General features: G+C 34.3%; 1 long non-coding RNA gene across 1 annotated transcript; it reads right to left on the bottom strand.

Moving 5' to 3' along the window:
* Nucleotides 1-439: 439 nt before the first annotated feature.
* Nucleotides 440-1,489, bottom strand: LOC130012539 (uncharacterized). Its single transcript, XR_008787987.1, has 3 exons — nucleotides 1,371-1,489; nucleotides 779-878; nucleotides 440-547 (listed from the first exon to the last, which is right to left on the bottom strand). It is a non-coding gene; the product is annotated as an uncharacterized LOC130012539 (long non-coding RNA).
* Nucleotides 1,490-12,773: the final 11,284 nt, after the last annotated feature.

Raw genomic sequence — 12,773 nt, 5'->3', positions numbered from 1 at the left:
CAGTAACTTTACAATATGGTATATGTGATGCTCATTTAACCTCATTAGAAAATTGAGCTCTGAGGTCCGAATAATTGTCGACTTTGTAACAGCTACTGTAAAATTAAAGACCGTGTGAACTATGGTATATATATATTTAAATATTTATAGTTCAGAATTTACCTCTAACTTCACTCATTGTAAGGAATTTTTTCATGTCATCAATGTCCTGTCCTATCAAGGTTAACATCGTACAAACTGCAAATATAAAGGATTAATTACACCCCTGACAGAAAACATAACTGTGTCAGCTCCTTTTAATACAATCCAATGGGGAATTACTGGATAAACCACATTAAAAGAGAGGGTCATTTCCAGAGAGATTTTCCTTAACTCGGTTCGGCGGGGAAAGGCCTCCGTCTTCATGGAATAAATGAAACTTACAACTATTAATGTGTTCATCAGATTTCTCGTTAGCAATTCCTGCAGCACCATCGGGGTCTTCATCAAACTCGACATTGGTCAAATGTAAAATGGCCGATAATGTTCTGTAGATCTGATCAACTGTCTGAATAAATAAACATTCTCATTAAATACATTACATTTGTAATTTAATATATAACCAGAATGGCAGTCGTTTAGACTGCTCACGTCGTCTGAGTTATTTACGAGACTTCACAATGCTCTCTAAATGAATTTAAGCATTTTTCGAATTGGTTTTAACTTTTTGAAACTGTGGTTTAACCCGAGCTGAATTTAATCGCCAGACATAATCTTTCTTCTTTTTCTCTCTTTTTACCTTTTTATCTAGGCCAATCTCATGAAAAAGTCGAACCATCTGTGAAAATTTCTTTTCGTATTTTCTTTGCTCGCTTCCATCTTTAAACGTTGTGAGAATTCTGAAAGGTATATAAATAAAGTGTTGTAAATATTCAATTATTATATAAGTATGATAATTTTATTTTTCAAATATCCGATTTACAGGAAATATTTAGCGCTAAAGTATGGTATAATGTAGATGGGTCTAACCAGAGTTTAACTATTGTCCGTTTTTATTTCTATAAATCACTTGCGCGTAGGGGTCTTTAGTAGTGGGAGAAATCCGAATGACCCCACAAACCTACGAGGTTGAACAAACGACTCTCCTTCAATAATGATGCCAAATTGCGTATACTCTTACATTACATTTTATTGTAAATACCGACGGACATTGCTTAACACAAAAGAACAGGTGACACGTTTATCTGCATTTACAATTAATACCTTTATAAATTTTGCCATTAACCGTTTTCATGTAATTAAGAACCTATGTGTGTATCATAAAGGTCCACACTATATACTAGGCTGTAAAAATTCTTAAACTAAAAGAATGAGTTGCAAGCAGGCAATACCTGTAATCACTGGGCTCTTCCAATTGCAGCTGTGAGAGGTCCTCTTCGGACATGCCAGCAAACAGAGCATAAAATGCGTGAAAGTTTTTCTCATCTTGATTCTGTTCTGTTACCCGAAATTTTTCTAAGATATAACCTTCAATCTTCGCTGTAAATACATAAAAAATTCAAAAACTGTTCGTTAAAGAATGTGAATAACTTAGGATGTCAAGCTGCAGAGTTCAGAATAAAAATAAATAGATAAATATGTGATTTAGAATGAATACGCAAGTCCTGTCTCGGGCATAACATCCATCACGACTTTAAGATGATTGGGCAGACCAATTCGGCTTGAATTTCAGAAATCAAGGAAGAAGATAACCTCAGGGGCAATGATCAGCGTCAGTCATCATCCTAGTTTAATGCACATATTTTAATAAGATGCTTTTATCGCAGCTTATATCAGGTGACAAACATGTGTTTCAAGTCTTATAATGTTACGTTAAATTAGCATGTTGCACCTGATCAATGTACATATTATAGTGTACCATTATTGTAGTAATGACATTTACATATCAGCTTATCGTGTAGCTTCTTATATTACTAGTTATTGTAAGCAAACAATGCAATTTAATCATTCCGCTTTTTTAAATTCGATCACATGTCACCTACCGCAATAGCTTTGTTATATTTGAAATATTTGTGCATGGAAGGGGAACTAAATTTCCTCTTTAGCGTCAATCTATGTGAGTGTGGCTATTTCAATTAAGAAAGTAATTATGTATAATATCCTTAAGTCCAAAATTAATTCATGCGTTTACTGTTACTTGTCACAAAAATAAGGTCAGTCGGAATCTGGGGTATGATTGAGAGAGAGAGAGAGAGAGAGAGAGAGAGAGAGTTTAACTAGGTCATAGCGTTTACTGTTACTTGTCACAAAAATAAGGTCAGTCGGAATCTGGGGTATGATTGAGAGAGAGAGAGGGAGAGAGAGAGAGCGAGAGAGTTTAACTAGGTCATAACGGGACTAACATATGGTTCAATTTTATTTGAATAATTCGCTTGCGAGTAGAGTTCTTTAGTAGTGGGAGGAAACCCGAGGACCCCGTGAAAACCCACGAGGTTGGACAGGCGACCCTACTCTTGTCACGAACAACCGGGGGATCGAAACCACGCAGTTGACTCAATGACAGACCTTATGATACAACACGCACGTGCTAACCATTCGGGTATGTTTGGATAATGTAATAACTAACTCTACCAATAGCACGTATCTTTTTCTTGCTTCAAATTTTGCAAAAAATGACATTTATTCACATGATAAGCCCATGGCAATTAACTTGCTAGTTTATCGGATGGCCGAGATATTAAATGGATTTAAATAGCTCGTTATTTAATAATTTAACGTTAAATTGGACCCTGTTTATTATCGTAGCAATGATATTTGACAATCAGACACTCATAACATCGCCCAGAATATAGTAATATTACTGAATTGTTTAATATATTCATTTTCAGTAGATATCATTTAACTGTAACATGAAGATCGGACAATTCTATATGTAAATCTTACAATGTATATTTAATAATCTACACGCATCGATGCTTGTATTCTAAAGCATGTGTCGTGTCATTTAAAATACAGTAACCGACTTATCATTTTTGATAGCTTTTTTAGCTTGATTATCTGCAGATAATCACGCCTAGGCTGAGTTTTAGAATCTTGGAAATGAAAAAAAAAGAGTTTGGGGTCAGCGATTTGGGTTTACAAAGCATACGCTGTCTGTCTACAACTAGCTCCGCTTGAGAATAGACACTAAGCTAGTTGACCGACATTTGAATTTCTAAATCGACGATTTTAGTCGAAAACACTTCGTATGCTTCCCCAATTCCGATTCCATTTAATAAATAGAAAGGGTTTAGTTAGTCTTTGTGCGTATGGCAGATATAAAACGGAGTAGAACCGCATTACAAAATACATGTAGTACTAATTGTTTGATATGGCGTTCATTCAGGGCCGAGATCTATTCTAGAAGTAGATAGTCACCCGTGTGCAGAATAGGGAATTTAAATACGTCTGACACTCAGATGGGATGATTTTTGTTTTCATGCATTTTACTAACTGAGCTTTACTTCGTGGTTATTTTATGACTTAAAGGGACAATAACACTCTTGCTGGCTTGACAGCTCCAGAAAATAAAAAATAGCCTTATTCTAAGTACTAGATGTGTTGGTGTCTACCTGTTGTGTACATTGTCCATTAAATCCTATTTTACTTGTCCAGAGGGTTCAAAAATATTTTTAAATCCAAGTCACATTTGAAAAGCTTTACGTCAGGCTTTTCAAATCATTTAGTTGAATTTTTCCAATTTTTTAAATTAGGTGTGTTAAGATGAAATTTGTATCATCAATTAATTGGAATATTGTAAAATAGTACAATTTGTTGGGACATATTATTCAGTTACAACAAGAGTGGTATTGAGCCTTTAATAGTTTTGTGTGTAGATCCGTAATTTGACACCCACCAATCAGTATCGACTAATCTGTTGTACGTGAACTTTAAATCATTGTCAACAAAACCACATATTACAGGTTAAAATATACAAAATAAAGCCAATAACTTATTTAAACTTATATATCACTTACCAAACTCAATCTTGTTGTCATCACCATACGATATCTCGATCAGCTTACCAAAGCGACTGGAGTTTTCGTTCAAACAGGTTTCGGCGTTGCCAAAAAATTCAAGCACTAAATTAATCTGTAGGTAAAATAGAATAAAGATATTGATATACAAGGTTAATTTGTTTAGGCTAATTTTTGTAAAACCAGTATGTTTGTCACCCGAGGCGAGCCAAAATAAATAATGTATAAAACCTGTGGGTTAACACGTGGACTAGAATTCACAAATAAAAGTAGAAGAAAATATAAGGGGTTACTTTCCCACATCTTTCAGTTTATACGGAGTCATGGTGACCCAGTCAGTGAGTCCCTGGTTCAGTAACTGGGTGCTGGCAAAAATTTCCTTGGGGTTTTCCCTTGTCAGTTGTGAGGGGTGGGGGGGGAGTCTGTCAAGGAAAGGCGACTATTCGTTCTAATGGAACAATAAATAGATTTCTCCTCTACAAACTGACGTGTGCCTAAAGGAAACCATTTGCAGCCCTCTGCATGTCTTGTTCCGTTGCCAATAGTTCCATTTAGTGCAGGAAATTAAGGCTATAAACCCATATTTCATTTAAAATAGTACCTTTTCTAATTTTTTTACTAAATCCAAATTAGTGGTTGATTTCCCGTCTAAGTGGACCAAATGATTCAGTATCAACTTGGTGCTTTCCGTCTTTCCGGCACCACTATCACCAGTGACCACCAAACATTGTCCTTCTCCACCTTGCAGGGCACGGTGAGCGAAATCTGCAGCCCAGAATATATGAGCCGGCTGGCAACTCTTGTTTCGAATATTACTGTAGATTTCATGTTCCTGCAAAATATTTTCATGCACATTATTATACCGACATTATCCTTAAGTTTAATATATTCATGTTGCAGAACATATTTCCATTTAATTATTAACATGTAATTTGAAAATTGTAGTAAAGGTTTTATGCGTAAAATAAAAGAGACGCCATCGGCAAACCCACGAACGGAAGTGATATCAGATTTTGTTTGTTTTCAAACAAACGTTCAACAACGTGAGAATGCAAAATAGTCGGTAGTACTTTTTAAAAATAAATTTATAGTAAGAACAAATCATGAACGAATGAATAATTAGGTAAGACCGTATTGAATAAAGAAGCATTTTATCGCCATCATATATCTTCGCCATTTTGGGAGTTGCTCCATTTCAGTCATGTGGGTTGTTAACGTGTCACCATGAATGTAATTTCTGTTGCCCCCTATTTATTAATCAATAGTTATAAAGTTTACCTGTTATAGTTTTATTGCTACATGATAAATTTACAACATAAAAACAGGTGCAGATTTAAAGTTTTATTGACCTGTAAAATGATAGTCGTGTCTTTAGATAGTGGTATTAAAATACGCATTGTCATATCTTTGTATGAAACAATTCTATCTCGGAGAGTCGTCCATCAATCTTCACATTTATAGCAAAATTTTCATTTGCTGGCTACTCAAATAACCCCTTCGTATTAATCAATTTTAAGATCAATGATTTTGTTTTCGATGAAATGAAAAATAAAATTCTTTGAAGATGTATAGTCATCAATAAAACCGTGCCCATTTTCTTAAAATCTAATATTTTAATTCAGACGCGTAATTGGAATGTTTCGATGAATTTTGGTACATCAGTATACAACATAATTACCATAGCTATCTGAATAAGAGATAACCGGTAGCACGGCGATAGTTTTCTTCTGTGTTTTTTATTTGTGGTAGTACGGTAACAATTTACAATTTGAGTACTTCTTTTTAATTGTACTAGTACAGTAATAGTTTAATATTGAGTGTTGTTTATTTAATTGTATTGGTACGCTAATAATTCATAATAATTTATTGCTGAGTGTTGTGTATTTAACTACGGTACTCAGGGGCGCAGATCGCCAAAAATTAGGTGTGGGGACAGTCCATGCGTGGGCGGCTATTGGTAAAGAGCGAAATTTTTTGAATACTAGACGCTCTAAAACGCACTCTGTGGGTATTTTCAGCATCATTTTCTGGCAAACAATTCTAATCCCTGAGGCAGCAAATGATACGAAATCTAATCTAAAGACAAATCTTCAAGCCACCGTTCACGATTTATTCTCTCATGTACACTACAAGAACTAGAAATATTTACACTACTGAGATTCCAGCTCCGCCTCCATTCCCAGTAGTGTTCGAAGACTACGTAAAGTCTTTGAGCAAAATGTGTATTCAATTGGATACACAAATGTACAGGCCTACAAATCTTTTAATTTATATAAACTAAAACAAGCCACATATCAATATTCAATCCCAATTGAAATAAATGTAACATTTTACTGTATTATTCATTGGTGATTAAAAATCCGATGGCAAAGGCGAATTTTCCCACGTTAAAATTCAAAAATGGCGACCACATTGAAAGAATAACTTTTCGCTTTTTTTAAAAGTGAAATCTAGCTGTTTATGTTGTTCCCATAGCTATTTTAATGATTCACATAGTACCAGTTGTTTTATATTATCTATTTTGAATGTGACAGTGGTGATGTTATGTTAGAAATTACGTGTTTTGAATTTTATAATTTGCGTGATTTATCATCCAGTATACCAGATAAAAACAAAACCTTAGTTATATAATACCCAGCGTATCAGATATGCACACCTACATGATATACATATTATTATAATCCCTATGGAATATTTTAATTATTTACTGTTATAATATGAATTATCACATATTCCCTGCACCGGGTGCAGCTGTACAACTTCAAGGACCCTGGCCTCAAGTGCCTGGGACCAACTCTACACTTTCTGAAATGTCAATAAAAGCCCTGGAATGATTTCAATTTCAAAAAATAAACAGTAAGCAAAACATCGGAAATAAGTGGTGGGGACACAGTATATCATGTACCCACCACTAAAAATATTGGTGGGTACGCGTCCCGGTGTCCCCACCGGGATCTGCGCCCATGACGGTACTAATTTATTGCTGAGTGTTGTGTATGTAACTACGGTAATAATTTATTGCTGAGTGCTGTGTATTTAATTGTAGTAGTACGGTAATAGTTTATTACTTGCACTTGGTTGGAAATCAAGTAGTTACTCCAAAATGCTATAAAACATTCATAATAATCTGTTTAAAGTGATGTTGTCAGGAATTCTTATTAGGGGTGCTCGGGTTTGAATGAAACCTAAGAAGATTTTGAAATATTAGCTTCGCGTTGTGCAATCGCAGTGGATTTTGGCTTACTGGTTGATTTGGAATTGTAATTAATGTACCTTTAGCTACACATAATAAAAACAATACTAAATGTACAACTCAGTTCTGTTATGTCGAATTTCGATGTGCACACTTTGATATATTCGAGATAAATCAAAGTCTAGAAAATTAAGTATTATACTCTACTGTTAAAGGGTCTGTTTGTCATGCCATTACACGGAATCAGAGGGAAGAAAACTCGAAAAGCAGATAATTTCGACAAATAAAATAAACAAATTTCAGCTGAGAATCCACAGATCAGGTGCTGTTAATGGCGTCACTAATGCATTATTTAATTAAAGGTAGAAACAGGTGGACAACCCCTTTAACTTACCTTTATTGAATAAATAGGAAGTTCTTGGCAGGGATTAACAGCTATTATTGCATCACCAACATAAGTCTGTAATTGTATAAATTAAACTTAAAATAATGATGCGTCAATTGCTAAAATATTAAATTTCAAACGACTTAATCAATGCCAATATACTCAGGCTGGTTATATCAACATTTAATTAAGAAAACAAAATCTAAATACGGAGATGAGAGAATTTTTCAAAAATATTTTTAAACCTTGAATTTGGAGTATTTCCAAGATAAGGAATACAATAAACACGAATAATTGCATCATATCATCCACCATAAATGGGAATAAATTCTTCCATTGAGCTTACATGCCCGCTACCCTTCCACTACACCCTGACACAGGCGCCACCATTGCTCATTTCTGATAATGAAGAGTACATTGTGGTAGTTATCGCAAACTGCAATCTCCTCACCTAGAATTATAAGTATTTTTGAAGATATTTTTGTTTCTATTTGCGCTGCCCTTGATAAGATAATTTTTGGTACTTACATAATATACATGTTTATTAAATCTTTGTTTGATGCAATCGAATACTTGATCTTCATCCGTAGTTTCAAGTTGGGCAATATCTTCAACCTCATCAAGTCTTGGTTGTATGCGACGAGCAATTCTAGACATTCCTCCGTTTTGAAAAATTATCAAACACTGTTAAAATTCCACTGGTAAATCTGGAAATTATATTTTTTATGTTTTCTTAACATTCCTGTGATTAAAAACCGTTCTTACCCAAACAGGCAAAAAGATAAAACTCTTCAATTGTCTCCTGCTGTGAATTTGTGCATGGCTTTATAATATCCAATACTATGGTATTAATTAATTGAATTTGTTACACTTGATTGTAATCCAAAAATTAAAAAAAAATTAGACACCCATAAATCTCCCGCTGCAAGATAGTTTCGGTACTTTATAATAAATGTGTTGCATGATTGAAGAATTCGCCGTAAATGTATGAAGTGATATCAGCTATTACATACGTCAGGGGATTATAGGTAGTTAAAGCCCACTCCCAGCGGCACATCCCGATATCCTATATATGATCATACGTACTCTATCAGGTAATTTGAACTCATGTATCCGCTTTCACAAAAAAATCCCAAACTACTGTGGTATTACAATCGCTCCAGTACAATTTTAATAACCACTTTGATTCAAATGGGGTATTTTTGTTTAAAGATACATTAAAGGAGCTTAGATAAAGAGATGACAGTTCTCACTATAATACTTGTAGTTTGAAACTAGATATTGTAAAGGGAATTTGCTGAAAATTTCAGTCAAATTGATCTACTCTGAACCGAGATATTAGCTTTGAATTTTAGGCCTAGCCTCGATCATCATTACTTAAGTCGGTACGATAAAAAAAACCATAGTCTCGATTATCCATTTTATAATTAAATCACCAATGAGCGTTGAGCAGCTAATCGGATTCAAATCCAGTAAATTTCACAGTCTAGCGATGGCACCGAGGGTTGATTATAGTCTGGTTAAGTTAATTAATGTCTAATTAATAGTTTAGAAAACATTTCAGGCCTAAAGAAAGACCTGCAATAGGCAGATTTAGCTCTTGCATAATGTACCTTTAATAGTGATATTTCTTACCCGTTCGGTAAAATTTATGACCTCGACCATTGGTACATAAAAGGCAACTCCTTGCTTTTGTTATAGAGCCTAGCCACGCACACGGAAGCAGTCGAGATAAACCCACAAAAAGATGAAAATATTTACAGATATCAAGATTAACCGAGCCTAAAACACACCCATCATACGTTAAGATACCCAGATTGAAAAAAGTGGGACTTTCAACCCAAAAGGTGGAGGTCTAAATTTGCCGAACGGTAAAAACCCGTTACCGTTTACCTCCTTATAAGGCGATTTATTTCGTTATTATTATGCCTTTGTAGGCGATAATAATGGAATGGAATGCCGGCTTTTTGTTACGTGTGAAGACGTTTTCATGGAAAAGGGACTCTTTTAAAATACGATTGGGGATTAAGAATGTTTTAATCTTTAAATAAAGGAAGTGTTCAGCTCTAATTGGGCTAACGAAGACGGACAAGCGCCATGCAGTGTTTTAGGAGGAGAGATATAGGCTTGATCTTTAAAGGAGCTAATAAGTCGCTAATATTTGGGACCTAGAAATTGACACAAATGCGTTACAACGCATATAATAATGTAATATGAATGTATAGAAACTGATTTACATTCAATCATTTCTGTTTTTACTGTAATTTATAATTACAAATAGGCCAGAAATCTCAATCGAATGACTATTTCCAGATTCTGGTTATACCAGTCTACACCGAAATTATGACTATTTCCAGATTCTGGTTATACCAGTCTACACCGAAATTATTTATTGGTCATGCTCTCCAGATAAGAATATAGCGCCACCGTTTGACATGACTTATGGAATATGTCTAGCCCCATTCTTCGAGCCCCTTGTTACAAATGACGGTGAAACGCATTATGGTACACGATTCGTGTACCAATGGTAAAATGTTTATTGGATATCAGAAGCCCACCTTTTTCCGGTAAGATCACAACATCAATGTTGATTTAAATAGACAAATAATTTGTGTCTTCAATGTAGAAGAATTTGGATGATATTGAGTTGGAGACTTAGCTACTTTAAATAACGTTATTTATATTGCAAGTCAACAGGCTAAACATGTGATTATCTTACATCAGTAATGTTTATTCACATAATAAACCGACTATGTAAATATTTTCGTCATAAGCAATTTGGGGCCCTTTTAATATCGGGGATCAGTTCCAGTCTTCACCTGTCCCTCCCTCACTTGGTGGAGGGGGGACTGTGTTTAGTGATGAATATTTGGATTAGAAACCCAAGTACTACACATCTTATTGTTTTCCTGGTTGTTCCTCTTCTTGGGGGTGACACTCGTCATTCTTGTTCCTTGAACAATTGCGCATCGATTGATAGACGTCGATTTTGATATGACGGCATGCATATTCATACCAATATACTGAACGGAATACCAGAACATGTTACTCCTATTATTCCTTTCGATTATTAAACCTTGTACACTGTATGAAGAAAATATATCGTTCGTTTTGATTGAAACTTGTCACATGACAGCCGTGATAAGTACATACAGTTAGGTCATCATGTTCTTAATAATGGGTGTGAAATAAGGAAACTATTCAATGTGACATCATTAACAGGAAATATGTAAGACGGGGGTGAGGTTGTATTAGTGACATTTCTAGAAACATTCGCGTATCAATTAATATGTTATGGTGGCTGAAATTAATCAATTTTAGGCTTATATTATTTTCCAGTCGTATCAAATATCATTGATACCATTTTATTGATTCCAAAATTATAAAAAAACAAATAAGATGGGGAACGGGGAGGGGGGGGGGGGTGTTAATTCCGGAACCATACCGTTGGAGCGAATGAAACTCTTAGAGGATGCTCACAATCGTTGAAAGCAATATTGTACCTATTTTCAATCTTCTAGGCCATGATCCCATTACTGAATGCGCAAAACGGATGAATATACGATAAGCTCAATAAGAACTGCAAATCGATTTCCGCACCTCATAAAAAAACCTCTCCTACAATTACTTTTAAATTGTCGTGCTAACACCAAAGCTTACGGTCTACTGTTCTGCTCCGACTATGTTTTAACGTGTATATTTTTTTTATAAATATTGAAACGCGATGCTGTGTCATAGAAGGGAAAAATATAGGAAATTAAGCTAATGATACGAACAAACAATTATAACATTTCACATGGCCATTAGCAGCCACCATAATATGTGCTAAAATGTTCATATTCATATATGAACCAAATTAAATAAGACCGGCTTGGATTTTGAAGTGGGTTTCGGGTTCGTTTTTATTTGAATTTCGGGGAATTTTATATATTACCCAAAAGCAACTCTAGATGTCGGTAGATTATTTGCAAATTTAAAGTGTTATTGATATTCTGAGAACATGTCTATGGTGGCCCATGGTCGCAATAGCGTTTTTTGGGTTATTTTTTGTATTTCATTTAAAATAATAAAAATATTAGTAAAAAAAAAAGAAACATTTTTTTTGTTTTGTTTTACAAAATAAAAAAAAATCTTTTTAAAATTTAAAAAAAAAAATCTTTTTAAAATTTAAGAAAAAAGAAATCTTTTTAAAATTAAAAAAAAATCAATATATATATATATATATATATATATAAATAATAAAATATATTTAAAAAAATAAAAAAGAAATAATATTAAAAAAAAAGTTAAATGAAAAAAAAATTGAAAAAGAAAAGATAAAAAATAATTCCCGACGTGGCCCATAGTGTCTTGAGTATCCAGACCCAGTATACAGCTATCATTAGACTAGAGCGACCAGAAACATTTTGTGGCCCATTGTTGCAGTAGTATCTCGATTATCATGTGTGAGGTCTATGAACAAGGTGTGGACTCAAACGACAAGAAACGAGTCTGTAGTTATCTCACATCAACATGTGAGTGACGGAACTTTTAACTGAAGATAAAATCCAATTTTAGTAGATACTTCAATTTTGATTGGCTAAGCACCAAAATAAATCTAATATTATCTATTAACCAATCAAATACTAAAATTTGGATTTTATCTTAGTTAAACGTAGGCTATCATGCTCTATTTTGTCTTTGAAATTGATTTAGTGCGCCATCGCACTTTCGCACCTCTTATCAGTTCCTGTGGACTAGCGATGACCTCACTGTCCTCAGCCTCAGGGAGAGCAGGGGTTTCACAAAAACTGAAGCTAAAATCACAAACATAGATTTTAACTAAAATCAAGTTGAAATTTTAAATTTATGCGTTTCACGAAGATCGATTGTAACTTAAAATTTAATTTTAATATATGATATGACAGGCTTTATGATAGCGCGCACGTGCTAACCATTCGCCCCCCCCCCCCCCCGGCTACTTAGTAGTAGGCCTATACTTCGAGGATTAGTTTCAAAGTTGTTAACTACTTTTGAAATTCGACAGTAATTTACAGTCTATCTACAGTTCGTAAAACGTGACAATTGCCGTTGGTTGAGTCGTACCTTATATCGCTATGTTCTGTCTAATCATCTATTAAAAATATTAATTATGTTGTGTAAATTCCCTAAGAACGTCCACAAATTTCATGTGTGACAATTCTCAATATAGTTTCTGTCA

The sequence above is a fragment of the Patella vulgata genome, chromosome 4, assembly GCF_932274485.2.
Source record: "Patella vulgata chromosome 4, xgPatVulg1.2, whole genome shotgun sequence".
NCBI classification, from domain to species: domain Eukaryota; kingdom Metazoa; phylum Mollusca; class Gastropoda; family Patellidae; genus Patella; species Patella vulgata.
Note: the sequence above shows the minus strand (reverse complement) of the source record. Positions and strands in the feature narration are given on the sequence as shown.